Here is a 19,964-nt window from a genome sequence, read left to right as displayed (position 1 = left end):
CTGAGCTTCAACATCCAACACTGAAAGTCCTGCTATCAGACTCCGCTCTGACGATGGGATTACTTAGTCTCTCCCTCAGATATTTTATGGCAGTCTTTGAGATCTAAATACCTATAACAAGGAATTTATCAGCCTCTCATGTAACTCAGATTCCTGATTTGTGATTCAGAAAACTCTGCACTCAATTAACGATGGTCCTTGTGGCTGGTACATTACCATGCAACAGAAATCGTAGGCAGAGGCAACAGTAAGGCTAATGGGAGAACAGGCTGTAGACTAATTAGGAGCAAAGAAGATAACTGGGAAAAAAATTCTGCTGGGCTTAAGCTTTTCTATACAGAACATAGTTCAGCTTATACCATGTGGGGGGAAAAAAAAAAAGTTATCTTCAAGCATACATCAGTACGACATGAGCCTGTTGGGTCATGCAATTAATATCTGTCCTGCAGAGTAAGATCATAGGAACAAAATTATCCACACAAAACATCACTGGTAATTTCTGGCAACCTGAAGAGCCTAATTTGTCTAAATATGGCCATGTTTACTTGGCTTTTCAAGAATGTGGCCACATGTACTATTGATTTAATCTGCACTTTCACAGCTGCACCTCTTCCTTGGTACCCAGAATCTAATGATAACACATTACTAAACATATCTTCAGGACACTTTAAGGCATTTAAGTAATCAACCAATATCATAGAGATGATGCCTTAGAGACAAAGATAAGAGACTAACATATCGGTGAAACCACCATTATTTATGTTTGGGTTTTTTGGTTTGGTTTGGTTTGGTTTGGTTTTAATTTCCAATAAAAACTCATGGGCAGAGAGACCATTCCAGTTCTGGCACATCCTAACCCCTAAATGACTTCATGACTAAACCTAACTATTGATGACTTTCAAGAAACTCTAAGCAAATTAAAATTTTTTATCTATTCTATGTTTCAGGTTTTTTGTTGTTTGTTTTGAATCTCCTTTGAAGGCAAAGGAGACAAACACAATTTTAAAGTATATTTCTGAAGTGAAAAGACTGTTAGATTTCACCAATATTCAAGGAAAATACTGCGACAATTTTGGACACAAAATTGAAACTATCTGCTGAACACAGTTCAAAATGCGTTTGCGGCAAGTAATTTATTTTTCTGTGAGAGTTTGTTGAAACAGAAAATAAAAGGCAGTGGCACAAAATGTGACAAGGAAACACACTTCGATGATATTCTTCAACAGACTCTTTTAACGTAACACCAAACAGTGATTTCAAATCACAAATTTCAAATCTACTGCTAGGCATAAAATACAGATTTCATATATTCTACTTGGTTTTGCTTAATAATTCTTCCAACACTCCGACAGAGTAATTCTAATGTTAATTCTAAGTTTTATGCTGGTAAGCCAAATTTTTGGCTTGCAGAAATTGTGACAGCATCACTGACAGCAAATGACCTAAACAAAGATAAACTATATTCCACCAAATGAGAATCTAGTCTTACTCTTTTTGGTTGGTTGTTTTGTTTTGGTTTTGTTTTTTTATTGTTTTGTTTGGACAGAAATAACAGTGAATTAGCCACTTTCACCAGGTGGAATGCTTCATACTGAATAAAAAACTGTACTGAAGAATACAGTTTTACTGGCCTGGCAGTTCTCAAACCAGTCCCTCTTGCAGAGATCCATGGAATGCAGACACATGTCTTACAAAATCAGCATTTTGTGGTAACAGCAAGATTTAATCCTGCCATTCAATAACTGTATTGAAAATAAAAACAGGAAACATTTCAAGCAATAGCTTGGGTAAATATTCTTTGAAACAAGATACTGAACAGGCATACTTTTATCATACTTACTGGTAATTATATTAGTTTTCTAGAAGTTTAGTTTGCATTAAAATTTCTTCTTGTATGAAGACATATTCCTCTTGAAAGCAGTAGCATAGCAGTATCAAAATACACTCAAGAAAACTTTTAATTGTTACATAATTTGGGTAACATTAGAACAAAAAAAGGAGGATTCTAAAGTGAAAGATGCCACAAAGTGGGGCTTAAATGGATACAAAAGACAAAGCCAAAAATTCATCAGTGACTTAGGGAGAGAGCTGAAAACAGTGTGCATCTCTGTTTTTTAAAAAGATTACACATTTTCTAAACTGAAATGCTTTATGCCTTTTCCAATAACAGTATGAACTGACTTGCATGTTAAACTAAAGCAATCATGCTATTAAAAAAATGGAGTAAATCTTAAGCTGGTTTACACGATCCATTTAATGTAACAGTTTGTGCAACTTGAGTGCCAGCTCCAGTCCAACTGAATTACAGCAGCATTTCAACATAGTAATTAAGTCTGCCTAACTGAAGCCAAATAAAAACATGCTGGCATTGCCTAAAAGTCCTACTGTGATCTTTTCCTTTTTTTTTTTTTTTTCTGTTTTTTAGTTTTTTGTTTTAAAGATTAATAAAGTGATTGATTGGAAAGTTCAGTACTGATAATTTATATCTCTATTTAAGAGTGTTTCTACCAGTCTGACATACTGGTCCACCTCCTTCCAGGAACTTCCTTCAGCAACCTTTAAACATTCACCTCTCAGCCTGTACTGGTTTGTAGACATTTTTATTGTGCCTATTTAGAAAACCTGCAAAAACATCTGTCAGTCTAATGCCCTTTTAAGGTTAATTGCTAAAAAAGCTGATAACTAAAAGAAATCCTATAGCTATTACTCAATAAAATTTACTTCCCTTATAAAGAACATCCATTTTTCTTTCTTAGAGATAGAAGATGTAAAGAACTTGTGATAGCTTTAAGCCTAAAAAATTGTTCTTCGTGTTCCTAAAATAAAAATCAAACTTCACTAAGAAATGTTGAATTCCTTAAGAAAAATAAGAGTATGTTCTGTATGAATATGCATAGATGTGCTTGTTCAAAACTGCTGCTGTACTGTATTTGGGAAAGCAGTGTTTAAAGATGGGATAGATTATTCACTCTTAATTAAGATGAAGCAGTCTTATTTTAATTTCAAGAAGAAAAAAGAAAAAACCTACTTAGAGTCCTCTTTAATTGCTTTACTTGTAATACACTCTGTTAAGTGTGGCGTTTACAAACCTACTCTTGCATAGCTCATCTGCACGTATTTAATGAAAGAAAAAGACCTACAGACTTGTGATCTGTGAAAATCTGTCCATTCCTTTGGGGAAAAAGAAGTCCTTCTCCTAAAATATCAGTAAAGAGACTTCTTGGGTCTGAATTCTACCTGGTTTAGCAGATCCTTGTGACCAGCATGTTAGGGCCTGGCAAGGAATTGCAGACCTTTTTCTTATTGTTTAAAAAATACTCAGAAAAACAACAAAAGCCTGCATACTCTAGCACAGGCCTTTTCAGAAACAGGTATTGCAAATAACTCGTCCTCTCAAGTCAACTGCCAAGACTTTTACTGAATGCCAAAGATTCAGCCTTGACAAACCACCAGTAGAAGAGTTCACTACATTAGTACTACAACAAGAAAAAAATGCAGTACAACACAAAAACCAATATGCTTATTCAGTACAATTTAGCCCACTCAGTTGAGACGATGAGGTTAAGCCCTTGAGACTTACATAAGGTACATCATCATCAGATAGACTAATTTATGTGATACAGTAAGCATAAATTCATCATGATTAATATTCTAGGTTACTGTGCAATGTACTAAGTATAGAGCACCGGAAAGCATATCACGTGTCTCTGAGATACCCCTGTGTAAGTCTAGTGCTATACCAAGCTATTTTTCATTTTATATGGTACACCATTATAAGTATTTTTGTTTAGCTTATTTAAAAATGCTACAGGTTGTTCTGAAGTTTGGGAATGTGTTACATTCTGTAAGGCAGTAATGACTCATGGTAACCTTAAAGATTTTTAAAGTGCATTTGTGAAGATACCTAACGATAAAGACTGTCCATGGAAAACAAAAATATTTTAAATACCTATAGAGGCACCGTTCTGTATTCATAAAGCAAACCGGTACGTTGTATATAAATATGTTCTACCTTCATACAAATTCCCCCAGATTACTATTATGACTGTAATGCTACTTACACTGCAAAGTAAATGTTTAATATCTATACATACATTCTGAAGTGTATGTACAATTCAATTGTACATACAATGGACAATTCAATTTTTCATGTTTTAATTGATCTATTGATTAGGAAACACGTGGCCCATTTCAGACATCTTAAAATTCAAATTAGGAAATACTGGGAATTTCCAAAACCTTCTAAGATGTTATAAATAAAGCACGACTGAATAGTTTTGAAGTAATCTGGTTACAACTTCATCAAGCAGTAAGTCCAGAGGTAATATGCAAAAAATTCTTCTGTGCTTTTAGGACTTGGGTTTAGTTTGGTTTGGTTTGGTTTGGTTTGGTTTGGTTTGGTTTGGTTTGGTTTGGTTTGGTTTGGTTTTTTTTGGGGGGGGAACTGCTCCTGTGTGGAACTGAAGGTAAAAATCTGTCAGTCTCTTTCTTCTGCTATAGCAGAGTATAAAAAGTGTGCCTGTTCTTTTACAGATGTAACTGAAAGTAACAGGAAAGTTAGGAAAAGGAAAGTCAGGAAAGCAGTCTTAGTTTGACTCTTGAGTCCAGGGGAGACAAAAGAGCCTTAGGCATAGCAGTGTTTTTCTGTGTTATTAAGATCATCTTCCTAGAACTAAAAGGAAATTACTTATTTTAAGACTTTTCTGTTGTAACAGTGTGGTCTGTATGACAGTATATTTTATTAATTTGGTCACAGCTCATTCAATCTCTCTTAAGATATTCACCATTTCAGTAACATATTATCCAGAAATTAATACGGAACGAAGGTCCAATTCCAACCACTGGTGAGAGAAACTCATACTGGGACTGCTAACTGAGGAACTGGTGAGTTTCCCCACTACAACATATGCAGAGTCCACAAATGTAATTTTTAAACAAAACAGCTCAGATGACACTCAGAAAACAGACACAAGTCTACTGTTCTCAAAAACAGCAGGTGTCAAAAGTCAGTAAACATTCCTGTACCTCTATCAAACACCTGAACGTTGAATGAAGGTTTGAGCAACAACGTCATACCCAGGGCAAATAATTATCCATCCAGAATCTTTGAATTCAAAGCTAGCATCACTGCTGTCTCACTCTGCATTCTACTTTAATCTAAAACTAGTAACTAAAAACCCACTGAAATCCTCTTGTTGTGCCAAGACCACATTTGTGCTTTCAGAATCTTCATATAAAAAATGATGGATTATTAAAGAAATAGGATTTTATGGACTTCTTTGGCAACTCTTCCTGAAGTTCCAAAATGATTAATTTATAACTTCTGCAAAATTCATTTTTATCTGGCTCTCTCCATAGCAAATTATCATCACCAAACCAAATCTGCAGATTACTTAAAGTTATAATTTCACAGGAATAACCAGATTAAGGAAATGCATGTTGAATTTTTTATTTTTTTAAGTTATATAAGAACAACTATTTCACTTAATTTTCATTATTAAAAAAAAATCCCACAATGAAAAGTAATTTGTGAAGTAACTTCACTATTTTCTTTAAATGAATTTAAAATTTTGCCTTCCAAAAGTATTTGCTCTAAGTTTTGGGCTAAATACTGCTGCCTTTTAATGGTTGCATTCCATGAACAAGAAACAGGGAGAGAAAAATGAAATTATGAAAATTACTTAGAAAATCAAAAGAATAGCTGCTACGTTACGACAAGCCCGAAAAATTCCCATGCCATAGGAATACAAGGGAGTATACACTTAAGTTTTCACAAAAAACTATACTGGTAAATTATTTTTATGGGATAAAAACGTAAATCACATGCCCAGCTCCACCCATCATTGTAATTGTGGACAGAATTTGCAGAGGACAGATTTTTCTGCAAACAACAAGTGCAGAAATTACTGTCTACCTCTTTTAATCGTTCAAAATTTGTCAACAGCTAATGCCTACAGGCTGCCATTACTGACAAACAGCATTGCCACCCACTTTCTGAGAAACCCACAGTTACTTTGATGTTAAGAGAATCTCAATAAACTTCTGGTTAAAAAATTCCTTACAGTACTTCCAGCAAAAAGAACTGAAAACACTCCTGAGACAGCTTTACTGCAGATCAAAAGCTATTCCATTTAGACGAAGCCATTAGACAAGTGTATTCTTTTTTATTGTTCTTCAAATAAACAAAGAACCAGACAGGCCTGGAGCCCCACTGTGCTAGGGTGCCACAATAACAAAACAACAAAATCCAGACATAAAACAGACTGCTGCATAAGGACTTTTAAGACCCTATCATTTACAGAGTCCTACCGAACTCTCCCACCACAACATGCTTAACTTAAGTGATAGACTGATGGTACCTTTAATGTACACTATTCTATTGGGGATGGAGCTGTTAGAACAGGGTGTTCCCAGAAGTTTGGCAAACAAACAGCACCAGCCATACACGTTGCTAGCACTGCAGCAACAGAAGGGATTAAGGCTTCTTTCATCTTTATGTTCATTATGCACTTGGCTAAAGGCTGCATTGACAACTGAGCAATTTAAGATTAGAAAGGCTGGAACTGCCACTTAACAAATTTAGGATTACATAATCACCTCCCTGCCAAGAAGTAGAAGATATACTTACATGCTGATTTACAGCTGGAGAAGTTATCAGCAATGAAGAAATTGAAGAATATTCTTAATGTGGCTTTTTTTTTTGTCTGACGTTTTTCTCTTTACTAGTCCTGGCACAGACACTGTCAAACTGCACGTTTCTACTCTTGCCAAACACTTAACCAAAGCACCAGCATGTTTAGGGATTTAGCCTTCCTCAAAAATTATTTTAGTCGTATTTTCTTGTCATTTGCCACAAATCCCAGGAAAATCATATCACAAAACCGGTAACAATTCACTATATCATGTACCAGAAAAGAGAATTAGTATTTTAAGAAAACGACTATATAACAAAGACCATAGAGCAGTGCCATCTAGTGATTGTCTCCATAAATATAAAAGTACGCATTAGTTAAGTGCTGCAAGTGTTATTAGTAACTGAGCTTCACTACTGTCTTACTTTCTAAGACAAAACATTTGAGTAATAAGCTGTAAGGGGAATACTGAGTTAATCAGAATTCATGTACCCTACCACTTCAAGAAAGCTCAGCATTGGTATTTTGAAGTGAAAATCCTGCAGTTAACAGATTCACCAGAACAGCCTACCATCACATCCCTAATAGAAAAGTACTGGGAAAGGAGTTACGCTGTGAATAACACAGGATAAGTGTCAGTGATCAACATCTCTGCTGTTACCTTTGAAGGATGCACAAAAGATTATTACCTAGATTTAAACCAAAGGAGAAAGTTACTTAGTTCACACACAGGTCTAAATTCTTTTCCTGATGGCTACATAAGACAGCCCTGTTGGTACACCAAGTGAAACACCACACATGTCTAGTTGGGAAACCTGATTATAAATATCTTTAAATATTAAATTGCTTAGATAAAAATTCTTATGCAAGCAAAGGAGAGAATGCAGAAAGTAGAAATATTGCTTATTTTTTAATTTATCAAATATTTTCTGATCAGCACATGCTGTAAACATTTTTTTATTGTTTCTCCTAGGGTATCTATGTAAAAACTACAAATCACTGAAACAGTATTTTGGATCTCAGATTTCAAAATTGCTCAAAAATTCATGTAAATTGTGCACAATTCCTTTAAAATGGACATCAGCTTGATTTATGAGTAGCAGATTATTTCTGCAAATATGAACACAGAAACACAGAGATGATTTTTCAAAAGAGCTTGAATTTATGCATCTATCTCTTTACTATAAAAATTTTGAGTCTTAGTATTCTACAGCCGCCTGTTAAGTTCCAAATGTAGTTAATTATTCTAAAACATAACAACAGAAAGGATCTTGCTATTATATGTGTATTGCAGAATTACTTTCTGCTGTTTTCTGCTTGCTACAGAAAGATGTAACAAACAGCAAATTATAAAGTTTTGTCACCTGCATAGCCTGCTATAATAGAATGTACTGGTAAATTGTAACAGGCCCTAAGGCATTATCTGCTTTTCACAGGTATTCACAATCAATTTGTAATCAGAAATATCATACTGTATTCAATAAAATGTTGCAGCAGAACATATTGTACTTTCAGAGCTGCTGAAGAAGACATAATCCATGACAGTTGCTATAAACTGACTTTGCATGTCTGACACCTTTGAAAGAGGCTTTAGAAATTTCTAGGTAAATCTTACTTCAGGATTTACCTCTTCTTGCCCTCCTGCTTTTCAGCCTCCATGATGATCCAAGTAGAAACCACAGTGACTGTACTTGAAGGCAACAATAGTGAAACCTCTTTTAATCAAAAGTAGACAACTTAAAAAATACATTAGTTATCTGCACATCCTTCTCTCTACCTTTCTGGTAGTGCTTCTTTTCATGTGTCCAGAAAAACCTAAGAAAATATTACTAGAAAAACCACACAGTTAAGACAGATAAATTTAAAGCAGGAATGTAAGCTCCTGATGCACAAGCACTTTCTTTAGTGTCCTTCCATACACTCTTAATTCCAAGCTAGCATGTGTATAAAACAAAACTGTAGTTTTGATTTTATATGTAAGAGTAAAATCCAGTATCCATGGACGGGATACAGATTTCTCAAACTGTTAGAGAATTCCTACAGTGATGAAGATTAATTCTTCTATATGGAACATCTTAGTTCCCGTATAACTCTACTTTACAGCTAAACAAGCATCTCTCAACTCCAATCTACTGTAAGACTTAACACTAAAAAAAAAAGTTACTTATCTTTAGATGCACCAAATATTCAGCACTGCTACCCTCAATTGAATGAGCAATGAATGGCTGGTGGCCGGTAGCTGTCAGATTTAACCATAATCTGTTTTCTTTAACAGCAGCTTTCATCTGACCTATATTTAAATGAAACAGAAAGTCTCAAATACATGTAACAAGCTGCTTTAGAGTAACATGAAGCAATAATAAGCAGAAGTGAAAATTTTAAATTGGGCTGCTTTTTAATTTTGTATTGGTATAGCATACTATATAATTATAATTAGCTGTTCATATAATATTTGGAGGATGCTGTCTACCCACACCAGAGAGTAACATCTCAAGGGTTTTTAAGCAAGACAAAAAAAGTAGAATGTGCTGGTCAAGCAGACATTAAGATAAGCTGGTTGGTGCTGCAGTAACCAAAAGAGCAACAATTAAATTGATGGTCCTTACTGTCTGTACCATTCCTTTAAAGAAATGTAAATTTTTTCGGCAGAACAGCTGAATCCCCAGGGTAAGAGTTAAACACCTCCAAACACAGGTAAGCAATTGTATAACATGATGTAATGAAAAAGGCTTTTTATTGTATTCAGAGCATGCACTCTTTTTTTTTCTTGTTTTACACTTATTTTGCAGTTAAAAAAAGATCTGCCCGGATATAATATTTTATAGTTTTGGAAACGAGAAACCCTCCTGAAAGCCTTACTTTGATACTGTTTGTTTAATATGTACTTAATTTTAAAATATGTTGTAATTCAAATGAATTTTTGTTTGTCTAATGGGAAAAAATAGCGTCATAGAATACTAAATGCCTTTTCCATTTCGAAGCTTTCGCATGTTAATTGCAATGTATATGCAGGATCCTTATCACAAGTATTTTTTTTCTTTGACCTTTTTTATCAAAATTGTGAGACCTGTTCACATAGGTTAAGTCCTTATAGTCTTGTCTGTATAGTCTTATATCCTCCAAATAGATTCATGTAGGTGTTTTAGAATGTTGGCTTAATGTATTGTTCTCAATTACATGTTTAGGATTTGACTTATTAATTCCTGACATAATTTTTCTTGCTAATACTGGCTATCCTCCAGGTCAGACCTGATATTTAAAAATAAATTAGAGATGCAGAAGTCACTGAAATGAACGGAAATGCAGATATGTATTTCCTTCAGAAATTTTGGTAGGAAGACATTGTACCTTTATGACTTACTGCAATGTAATTTCTGCAGTTGTTCCACTGCTTTTTCTCATGATTCTTCTCTTCACTACCTTTGTAGTAACTCTATTTCTTTCTCATCCTTTATGGAGACAATGTGAAAAAGGATTTGTTTTTAAGTTTTCCTGAATATAGTTATATACTATACAAACTAGTCTATCAAACTTAATCAATTCCCAATTGGAATGAATTCTTGTTTGCACTAGGGTCTGCTTACACAAAAACAGAGAAACTCTACGTCAAATCAAACTGGTCCACTCAGCCTTTGAAGGCTTTAACTATCCAAACTGCTTTAAATGCTTTAAAAGAACATTTTCTGTCCTCACATATTTGCCTGAAGTCAGGATATATTTCTTTTGCATTGTAAGGTGTACCACCATCCTCCCACCACACTTGTCTGAAAAATATTAATTTCAAAAGGACTATAAAGCCATAAACTAATGTAGAGTTCTCTGATCTAAACACAGCTAATTTCTCACTGGTTTCTCCCCAAATAAATTACTAGCATTGTTCTGTATTGATTTCAAATTAAAGAGCTACTCCTGCTACTACTGGTGAACGTAATAATTTCTATTCAATAAAATCATAAACACCATCTTTTCTTCTATATAAATGCCCATGTCTGGATAGCTACATGCAGCACTGAAAACATTCAAAGCAAAGTAAAGCAAGTCTTGTACTACAAAGTGGCTCTTAAAGATGTGCTTAGTTTCCTCAGTCTTTGGACAGTTCTTAACACACTTGACACAGCATGAATCACAGCATACTCTTACTATCCCTAGAAAATGGCACCAGAACTCTTAAGTGTAACTGGTTACTTTTCAGAACAGCTAGCAATTGCTGATGCTAGGAGGCCCAAGGCTTGGTTGGCTCTCTCATTCCCATGCATGCTGACAGCAAACATCCCTGTTATTCATGCTTTAGCCTTAGCTATTTCTTTCCCCTTCAGAAATATGGGGTTTTGTCAGAAGGAGCCACAGAGCCTACCTCCTCTTTACTAGGGCTGATCTATGTCCTATGTCACAACTAAGGTCTGCAAGTGACTGAGCAGCAAAGTCACAGTCTTGAAATCTCTATTTCCTTTTTCTTTGTTTTTTCTCCAGACTCGAAGGAAACACAGAATTTCTTTTTCTCAAAAGGTTCTTCCTCTCCTGATGCTAGCTGCAGCTAACATAACCCAGTCAGCCCACCCAGAAAATAAGAAATCCCAACTGCGACCTCCTACCCTGAATACAAATCCTTCTGACAACCTCATACCTGGTGATGCTAAGAATTCACTACACCATTAGGAATAACAGAAAAGTGTTTAGAGGCCTCAGTCATTAGCCCATTTTTAAAATATAAATATTGATTCAATTTAACTTTGGCTGGGAATTAATTAAAGACTTTGATAATCCTGAGAGCTTTTTCTTTTTTCCAAAATAATTTTAAAAATCTGACTGTTCTTACATTTTTCAAAGATCTCAACTGCACAGATGTAATTTCTCTTCATAGCTGTACCACGTGAATTCAGTGCAAACAACTCAGGCTGTAAATTTGTTCCCTGACAAAATCATGGCTTCACGGACATTCGTATTTCCCTGGGCCTACCAAGGGAGTGAACTACTGTCCTCATAAACTGAAACAGGAGTCACTGGAATTAACCACCTTCACTAATAGATGCAGCTGAAGATCTTCGACTTTTTTGCTCTATTCAGAGAGATGCACTACCACAACCCATGACTCATGTCTAAGTTCAAACTGAAAGCACAGTTGGCAACAGAACCCAAAATAGGGTGAGCTCACGATGTTCAACAAAGAGTATCATGCAAGAAGTATTCATAATAAGATCAAACATTGTAATTTGTTTCCCAACCACACGTGAATTTGTGTGCTATGACTAGGTACTTTTGGCTGGATAATCCAGTAGGACTCAAAATCTAAGAAAATACTCCTGGATTCTGGTTCAGTCTGACGTGACCTTAGCAGGCTACCACTCGACATCAGCCACAGTAGTATCTTGGTACTGAGGCCCACATGCACAAAACTTCTTGCTTTGCCAGACACAAAATCCTAAAAATGCCAAACTGAGCTTTTCCTCTTAAAATCCTCTCTTCTGAAGGGCTTCATAGCCAACACTGACTGCTGGTCCGTGAAGATTTTACCAGCTCATAAGCTGAAAAGTGGTTCTATAGCTAGCCCATTTACTTTCTCTGTGTAATTCTCCATGTCACACCCTCAGTTACAACATAACTATCAGAGAAGGGAATCCAGTGAAATCCCATTCTTCCCTAGAGATGGGGCTCTAGAGCTTGAGGCTGGCCCTTGTCCTGCCTCAGTCGACTGCCACCCTCATGGCTCTCACAGGTTCTCAACACTGCAAACAGGTATACACAGAATGCTTTGGGAGGGATTTCCTATTATGTTCCTGTAATCTGAGCTGGTACCATTGGTTGCTCTTAAGCATTAAACAGGACTACCAGAGCAAATGCAATTTTGGAAAGTGTAATTTAAAGTGTAAAAAGTATCATATCATCGAATGTAGGAGTTAAGGGATCTTACCTACAGTTTTACAGGATACATGTAATTTTTTTACCATTTAAAAGGAACTATATTCACCTAAAGAACGGCTTTAAGAAGACACAGGAATTTTATTTTAAAATGTAAAATTAAAGTAAACATTTATCAATACTAGTAAGATATTATTCACAAGCTACTTCTGTATAAATCCTAGCTAAACAAAAAGCAATAGGACTGTACAGTAATTCTTCTTCTTCCTTCTGACCAAAGGTTAGACTTTTTACAGCTTATCTAAAAAAAACTCAGTAATAATGTAAGATTTTATAAAGACTTATGTTTCTATTGAACTCAATTCTGTTAACTCCCTTCATATACAGTTTAGTTTTATTGTTGATGGTGACAAAATTTTGCTATTTTACTTTTTTCTCTCACTGCAACTTCAATTTTGAGATTGACAGTTATCATGTTGTTTTATCTGTAACTAAAAACCTATTTCATCACTGTTTTTCTTTTTGGGAAACACAATTGGCCCAAGAGATGAAAACTCACTTGCCTATTTCCTTCAGACACAATCTTCTGAATTTTATTTTTTTTTAATCACTCTATTTTGACAATTTAATTTAAAGTTCACAGACTCTCCTTTGCAACCCAAAACCAAAAGGAATTTTCTAAGCTATTATGAAGGGACTAAGAAAAAGATTAGCTAAAGTGCTACTCAACAGTCAGAAGCAGTTTAAAATATTTACACTTTAAATAAAATATTCATTTCAATGCACCCTTCTTTCTACTTGTATGTAATTAGGAGTTTCTGGAATTTCTGGGAGATTAGGTTAAACTGTTCACTAATACCATTTCATGGAAAAAATGTTTATTAAGTATACACATCATCCTAATACGACTTTCACAATAAAACCAGTGTACCAATATATGAGTTGCATACAATATGCTGACACAGCTTTCTACTTCAAGTTTCAAAGGGGATGAGATATCAGAATTTAATCAAATAATAACTCTGATGAGTTTGATTATAAATAACCTGAGGAGCTACTGCTTCACAGGATAGTTGCAGAAAGGAAAAGGGAAAAAACATCACAAGATTTGCATTTTAACAACAGAAAATGGGTCGCTCAAATGTCATTATACAACACTGATGACCATTTTTCTTCTGTGTTTCCTCCTTCTACAATTTTTTATTATTAAGAAACAGAATTATCCCCAGGAATCAAAAGGCTTATGAGATGGCAAGCAACTCAAACATGAGCTCTACTCATCATATCTCCTGGGAATAATATTGATATCTCAGCACAGAAAGCATCGATTGCTTTGCTGCATGTACATAAGTCTTGAGAAGCAATGTCTATAAATTTCAAACACTTCAATTTCATTTTTTACAGTGTTACCTCGCTTATTTGAGTATTTTTCTAGAAGAACAGAGAAGCCACTCTTTCCAGAAAAGAAGAAAAACCTTGGTTTTATCATTTCAAATTAGGATTAAAGAGTTTGTGGCTGAAAATGCATTGGCTGAAAAGATTTCGGAAAACAAACAGTTAAAGTAGTCATTGTACTAATTAGAGATGAGCCACAATTTGTAAAGATTCATAATTAGACACAGCTTAGCCAATCAGCCTTATAATGACATAGGGATGTCAATCAGCTACTAATTAGAAATAGAATTTTCTTACATGTCCTGGATATCTGTACAAAAAGTGTCCAGAGAAACTACAGAGAATATATTTAACATGTGTTGTAGAACTAGTAGCTGAACAAACTCCTTGGCAAAAGAATACTGCAATATATGTACCTGTATATGTACCTGTATGTATAAATTTGCTGAGACTTACCTACTTATCCCTCCTGCTTGTCCCACATCTGGACTTTTAATCATCAGCAGCAGCTAGAAGAAAATCTACCATCTTACAAAGGAGTACCCAATCAACCAACAGGCAACCATGTAGCAAGCCTTCAGAACTCCTTACCTTTTTTTTTACCCCTGCTTTACTCCTGCTTTACTGATTTAGGCAGTCAAAAGGTACACTAACAAATATACACACAAACAAGCCTAAAACCAGGAAAAAATACCAGCTTGAATTATAAAAACCACCACACGAGTCCTGCTAGAATCATCACGGATACTCTCGCCGATAACCACACCCACCCTGTGTTCATATTATTCAAGTGGCCTTAATAAACATGTGAAAAAAGCCACTAACACAGACTTACACTTTTAAATTCAGCACAGTCACATATATTTCAGTCTCCATCCCTCCCTACCTTTCTGGGTTGAAGGAAAATGATACAGCTTCAGAACTACGAACAGCAAGTTACTTTGGTCTTTTTTCTTAACTGCAGGATACCCAAATCTGCAGTATTAGTTCACAGTGGCATATCAACATAGGATTAATCACAGTATTTGTGGACAGCTGTCAAAAATAACAAGCTTCTCTTAACACTTTGTATTCCTTCACCTCTTGCAGCTACTATGCAGGATTACATTTCCACATAGAGCCCTTTAACAGAATGCCTGGATTTTAGAACAATAACCAAAAGATGCCTGATTCTGTTACAGTACTAAATGCTGGTCAATGTGTAGCCGATCACGCTTTATTTTGCTCAGCCTAAGTAGGTGTTGTTTCTACTTTCTCACGCAGGAATTCAGAGCAGTGAAACAGTTTTAAGGGATCTTCTATTTACCTAAAAGGCACAGTATCACTTCTCTGCGGCACACAGATTAGCTACTGTCAAAATGACTCAATTTCAAGCAAGAAAAGTAAGACGGTGGCACAGTAGCTGAGACAATCATTTTAAGCACTGATCTAAAGGAAATATCCCAAATCACATTAAACATCAGTGCATCCTCCTGTGTGGTCTATTATAAAGCAGAAGTAGACCACACCACAGCTTTCACCTTTACAGGGAAGCACTTCCCAGAAAGGGTGTAGCCCCTAATAGAGCTACTGGTGCTTGTATTGCATACTGCAGGGAAACTGACCATCTCCTTCAATTGTGTGGTTTCCACTGGAAGGTAGAAGCTCAGGAAAGTATATCCTTCTCTTTCACCTCTTATTAGTTTGGGGTTTGTTGTTTTGCTTTTGTTAGGGTTTTTGGTTTGTTTTTTTTTTTCATGTGGATACAGCTGTTGATGTTCCCGAATAATGAATAAAATGCTATATACTAATGACCAGCAGCTTCAGGTGAAATCTTCCAAGACACACTTTACACAGTAGACCACTACAGTCCTACATGCGTCACTGTAGGAAGCTAGGTAAGGCTTCAAAACTACTGGGTGCATGCTTTGCAGATCACGGCTTACCTCCCTGAACATTACTCAAACTAATTTTCACTTCCCTTGCCTTAGAGCTCTAGTTTTGACTGAAATAAAAGACTGCATGGCTCATTTTCATGACAAGGCCACAGAAAAGCTATGTGCTCCTCCCCCCTTCCTGCCCAGAACTTGGCAAGCAGTGCAAGTTGAAATATGATTTATTTTTGAAAGATTCAGATGTTTTCCTATAAAACTAGGATACCCTACTTCTCAAAGAGCAGAATTTTGAAACAGTATTTAATGAGAAAGCCTTGCAACAAAAGCAAGCCTCTGCCTTGCAACTAAAGCTACAAGGGGGAAAATGTTCAAGAACATTTGATGCTTATTCCAGCAACTATGGGACAGGACTTGCAAAACCCTGTAATATAGACTCAAGAGACCGATGAAAAGGTATAAGAGCAAGTGATTCTCTTGCCTTGCTTTTTTTTTCTTCCAGGTATGTTCATGATCACCTGTATATACTTCAAGCTGCTCCTTTAAACTGGGAGTATTCAAAAAAACGCTTTGCAGAAGATAAAACAGCGTCTTCACTACTCCTTCCCCCCCGCCAAAAGACCCACTTTACTGATGCACGTACTCCAGCGACCACATCCACCATGGCAGCGGGCACAGGTGTGGAAACATCTCTGCGCTGGCGACAAAGGACTATGGTGTTTGTGCCGCGTCCCTTGCAGCCCCCGGAGGACTCCTGCCCCATATCACACAGCTCCCAGCCCCGATGCTGAAAGCACTCACCCGGGAAGTGGTGGGTGATGCTGGGCAAGGCGTCTCCCCCAGTCCCCGCGACTGGGTCACCCAGCCCCCTCCCTAACCCGCTGCCGGGCGAGTAGCGCCGTCCGACGCTCCCCCGAGAGCCTTCGCAGAGCCGGGGACGAGGCTGATCAGGAATGACTGGGGGGGGTCAGGGACCGCTGCGTCCCGTCCCGCCGCCTCTCTCCTCACACCCTAACCCCCCGCCCCCCGCAGCCCCTTCCCCGGGGTAGCGCACAGAGAGCGGGCGGGGGCGCAGCCTCCGCGTTGCGGTCTCCTCGAACAGATCCCCCCACCCTAACCCGAAAGTTACTCTGCCCTGAGAAGAGGGCACCCTGCGGCCACCACCCTCGACGGCACCAGGGAGCGGGAGGTTCACCTGTACCTTACCTGGCGGCTGCCTGGGCGCTCCCTCACGGCGAGCGGCAGCGGGGCGCGCCGTAGCCGGGGCTGCCTCTGCCGCCACCTTTACAGCCCCCTCCCGAGGTAAGTGACGCGCGGAGAGGCGGCGGAAAGTAGTCGGGGAATCGTGACATTTAACCGGGCGTGAGCAGGGTCGTGCCGGCCCCGGGGCGCAGACGGGGGGCGCCTTTCTCCCCGGCGGGCTGCGCGGCCGCTCACCGCCCTCCTCTGCGCGGGCAGGCTGAGGCAGAGGGCGAAACCCAGTCCATCCCCGGAGACCTAGCCGTAGCGCGCTGACTGAGCCCGCGGCGGCTCCTCTTCTCTCCTCCTGCCTGCCAGTCGCTGCTTCCCTATGGCACGGGGGCGAGGGGCGCGGCAGCCGCAGCCGGGATGCGGGGGCGAGGGTTGGGCGCCCGCCCCTCGGCGGGGCCCGGCACAAGGGGTACAGCGGCCGGGCGCGGCGGCGGGCGAGGCGGCAGCGCCGGCAGCGCGGGGAGGCAGCGCCAGCTCGAGGTGAGGGCGGGCGGGCGGGAGGGAGGGTGCGGGGAGGGGGGTGGGGGGCGCGTCTCTGTCAGAGGCGGAGCGGCTCCTTCCGCGCGGCGGCTCGCACAGAGGCGAGTCCCACCGAGGCAGCGGCGGCGGCGGCGGCACCTGGGGCAGGCAGAGCGCTGCGCGGCGGCGGGGCGGGCGTCCGAGCCCCCACGCCGGTCACGGGCGGGATGGGACGCAGCGTCCTGGCTGCCGCTCGTCGCCGCGGCGTGGGCAGGGGCGCCGGCCGGCCGCTCGCCCTCCTCCGCCGTGAAGAGGGGGTGCACGCGCGGCTCCCTCCGAGGCCCTCGCACCCCCCGCCAGTCGTGGTGCCCCCTTTCCCTCCCCCATAGGCGGGGACGCGGTCGAGCCCCCTTCTTCCATCCCTGCTCCAGCCCCGCCGCTTCTCGGGGAGACCGGGGCGTCCCCGCGTGGCGGCGGGGCCCCGCCGCGGAGGTCAGAGATTCCCCCGTCTCCGTGGGGTGCCGCGGCTGTGTGTGTGGGGGAGTGTCTCGGAGAAGGGGGCAGATACATGCGGCTGGGCAGCCCCGGGCGCCCTCGGGGAGAACGCGGTAGCAGAGGCGAGAGCAGCGTCCGGCGGAGCGACGGGGGCGCCGTCTCCTCGGAGGGTCCCCAGTAGGCGCGGGCTGGGGCTCGGCGCGGCTCGGCAGAGGGCATGGGACCGACAGGGCGTGCGTGGCTTCTGCCAAGCAGCGAAGCGTCGCCCCTGGCCTTGTGTTCCGCAGGTGGCTGCATCCGAGGCCTCGCTGGGGGGGGACGTTGGCTGCATCCATGGGTGGTGCGAGGGCATCTCCGGCCTCTTCCCCGGCCGGCTGGCTTGTGCGTGCTGCTGAAAGAGGTGTTGCTGCTCCGGTTCCTCCCTGCACTAGAGGAAGTCAGTGCTATGTGTTTTCTGGAGCTTGGTACCCCACTTTCTTTTCTTCGCACACTTTGGAAGACCGTTTGACACATTTTAAAATAGAGGACATGGAATGCCAGGTTTGTATTGAGTAATTCAGAAGCAACAATGCTAGTTTCCTAAGATGATTATAAGATCTTTTATTTGTTTTTAATTTATTTTGTTTTCCATCATCAAATGAAATCCCAGCCCATAGAAACCTATCTGGAGACAGAAGCCTACATATTATAAAACTGTTCAAAAATCTGCGTACTTAAAATTATTACTCTTGCCACTAGGACCACTGATGTAGTTTCAAATACTTGACTGATAACCATGAGTTGCTCTGGTCTTTTGCACTCATTTTTGCATATGCACAGTTTGCAGAGCACATTCTTCGTAGCCCAGGTGTGAGTTTTGTTGACAATGGAAGACTAGGAATATAGGAAATTAACACAAATGAAACATAATTATTTGTTCTTTCCCTACCAGTATTTTGCTTGCTTCTGGTAGCCATACTTTAGCAATAAGGAAGGTGTTCTCTTTACAGTAAAGCAGAAGCTTTTCCCTTCAGTTGTATAGTCAGCTTATGTATGCTCAGATTTCCTGTTTTCTTTTGTCTCCACCTCTGTTATAAGCCTCCTGAATAAGGATGCTAATACCAAAGAAAAGCAGGTAACTACCTTTAGCTAGTAATAAATATGAAGCTAAAGAGCAGAATCTTGACCTTGGCTCCATGTCTGATAATGCACTTATCAATAAAAGGAAGTGCTGCTAATCCAGAATCATATGTCATAACAGTTTATCCACACAGGAGAACTATGGCTGTGGAATATCTTAGAATTGTAAGAGAAGCATTAGGAAGGAATAACCCATAATAAAATGACTGATGGTTCCTGCAGAGCCTGGAGAAGCACCAGCAATAAACAATACCTGATAAGACTTTTCACAAAATAAACTCCCTGTTGTGAACCTATTGTGTGGATTCAAAAGCAATTGACTCATATACTTTTCTTAGCCAACTTATTTTCAGAAATGCTTGCCATGTGGTGTAGGGTTCTTGCAGGTGGTCTCAAACTGGGGACCCAAAGCTGCTTTTTACTTCTGGGACCTGGCTATTTAACTGCAGGGAGTTAAAAAAAAAATCAGAAAACATGGCTGTGGCTTCACTTGAGTGCTAGTAATACAGAAAGATTGCTGTTCTGAGGAAATTCCACTGATGTTTTCATACCCGGTAGAAATTTTATACTGCATACAGAAGTATCAAAAATTTGCCAGTTAAGTTTAATTTTTCTGAAGGTTTATAAGCAGCAAGATGAAGTACTCTATCTACTCTAGGAAGTGTACTGTCAAGATAAATGGGAGTTTCTCCTGGGTACTGCCAACGTGTGAGGGTTGTCTAACTGGAAGATAAAGCAGCATAGCTGTATAGAGATTGAATTACTACAGACTAAAAATAGAAACAGGAAAAGACCAAGACTGTGACTTATCTGTTGGGGTTGTTTTTGAAGTAAGGAGATGCTACAACTGAAATTTGAAATATAAAAAGCTCTTAAACTTTTCACC

The 19,964-nt window shown here is 39.5% G+C and overlaps 1 protein-coding gene across 1 annotated transcript in view; it reads right to left on the bottom strand.

Moving 5' to 3' along the window:
- The window catches only part of LINGO2 (leucine rich repeat and Ig domain containing 2), a 461,135-nt gene extending 443,651 nt beyond the window's left edge, over positions 1-17,484 (bottom strand). The window contains exon 1 of the mRNA XM_071730935.1: positions 16,961-17,484. The gene's annotated coding sequence lies outside the window, so the exon portion shown is untranslated. The remainder of the gene's footprint in view (positions 1-16,960) is intronic.
- Between the last annotated feature and the right edge of the window lie 2,480 nt (positions 17,485-19,964).

Source organism: Heliangelus exortis, chromosome Z (assembly GCF_036169615.1).
Source record: "Heliangelus exortis chromosome Z, bHelExo1.hap1, whole genome shotgun sequence".
Lineage (NCBI taxonomy): Eukaryota > Metazoa > Chordata > Aves > Apodiformes > Trochilidae > Heliangelus > Heliangelus exortis.
Note: the sequence above shows the minus strand (reverse complement) of the source record. Positions and strands in the feature narration are given on the sequence as shown.